The following is a 1,972-nucleotide window of genomic DNA, read 5'->3' on the forward strand; positions in this document are numbered from 1 at the left end:
CGGCAGGGCTTGAGTAATGTTGCCCTGTATATTTTTGCAATGCAAATCCTGGAATTTAATGATGTGCCGGCCCGTGCGTTCCACCTGAAATCGGGTGGAACGCAGGGCGGAAGTGACATCATTTTGGTAGCAATTACATTTACAAACAAACTGGGTGCTCTTTCAGAAATAACTTGGAGGCCCATACTAACTTGAGGAATTATACTAGTCTGTTGAAATTGAACACCTTTATATAATTAGACTAATGAGTGATCCTGCAGCATGGATCAAATTAACTAATTTGATCCATGCTGTTACATTGAGAGGAAGTGATGTCACTCCTTAGTGGTATAAATAGGTGGATAGATTTTCCACAGCTCACTTGCTATTCTGGAAGGAAGGAGTACACACAAAGGTGGAGTTCACATAGTAAGTTTATTTAAGACTTTTTAATCTAATCTCTTTAAAATTATCACAATAACTATATCAATAATGTGCAACCACCGAGTTTATTGAACTTTTAATGCTTATTTTTTCATTACTACTTCAACAATATTTAATTATAATTAATTATTACAGCTGGATAACACTTTGATTCTATAGAATACTTGATACATATACGGATTGCCATTCACAAACGGGATGTGGTCCTGTTTTAATTAAGTTTAATTTACTAATTAATGATTAATAGTGCACAATGTAAAGATTAGGATCTCTGATTATAAATGTCACTCATAGGTTTTACAGCGAAATCTATAGCAATATACGGGAAGAAAGGCTGATTGCATTTCTAAGCAGCGGAGGCCTTGACCTACTGCTATCACAGCGTTTGCTTTTGAATTTTGAATCATTACCACTAGATGATTTATCCATCAGTACTAACATTGGAGTAAGTAAATTAAATTAAATAATTAGCTTGTTTGATAAATTACCATGCAAAAGAACGATCATCATATGTATATATAGTTTATAAAAAGGGAAAATTTTGAATTAAGTGCAGATACCTGATCGATCACCCTATTGGGCATTAAGATCCCACATGTGTGACATGTAAGTAATGACATGTAATCTATGAGTAAAATTTATGAAACATTAAAATTTATTAAAATTTATTATAAAATAATTTTTTCCATGATTTTGATTTTGAGACCCATATGTTGGTGGACTAATGATACATAGTTTTTAAGTATAAATACGTGTGACCCATATGTCAGTATCATGAACGGAGTCCTTAGAAAGGGATTTATATTTGGTGTGGCCGACCTTGTGTCAATGAAATAGACATATTTTCCTTCAATGTCCTAAAAATAATGCTGTATATATTTGATATAATTTTGTTAAGTAAAAAAGGTCTAGTAGATGTATCGTATTGACCTAAATGACTTAAGATACGGTTTTTGCATGCTGGCATACATAAGCCATCACTCGGTTAATATGAACTACTAGATATAATTTATGATACAATATACATAATTTTCTTCATGTTTTCTCTCTTCCTCCTTTTCCTCCTTGTAAAAAATCCAGCGCACACGTATACTCCTGATGAAGTCCCCCGTGGACGAAACGTGTTGGGTTTTATGAACAATTTCATCTGAACAAGCTGAATTGTATTATGGTCGGTGTAAAACTATTTTAATGGATATTGTATTATGATATGCTGTTACATGACATATCTGTTTTAAATAAATAATTTATACTAAGTTCTGTTTTCTGCTGGGCAAAAGTTTGGGAAAAATAATAACACTGTGCGCCCTCATAATATTGTATATATTGTCTCTATTTGACCCTCTACTAGTGGGTGTGAGGTGCAGCCATACCACAGCACGGGATAAAAGGTTAAACGTGTTGTGTTATATATATATATATATATATATATATATATATATATATATATATATATATATATATATATATATATATATATATATATATATATATATACATATACATATACATATACATATACATATACATATACATATACATATACATA

General features: G+C 31.4%; 1 long non-coding RNA gene across 1 annotated transcript; it reads left to right on the forward strand.

Moving 5' to 3' along the window:
- The first annotated feature begins 367 nt into the window (after window positions 1–367).
- LOC134969869 (uncharacterized) lies at window positions 368–1,679 on the forward strand. Its single transcript, XR_010189537.1, has 3 exons — window positions 368–408; window positions 718–868; window positions 1,504–1,679. It is a non-coding gene; the product is annotated as an uncharacterized LOC134969869 (long non-coding RNA).
- Window positions 1,680–1,972: the final 293 nt, after the last annotated feature.

This window comes from Pseudophryne corroboree, chromosome 11 (assembly GCF_028390025.1).
Source record: "Pseudophryne corroboree isolate aPseCor3 chromosome 11, aPseCor3.hap2, whole genome shotgun sequence".
NCBI classification, from domain to species: Eukaryota; Metazoa; Chordata; class Amphibia; order Anura; family Myobatrachidae; genus Pseudophryne; species Pseudophryne corroboree.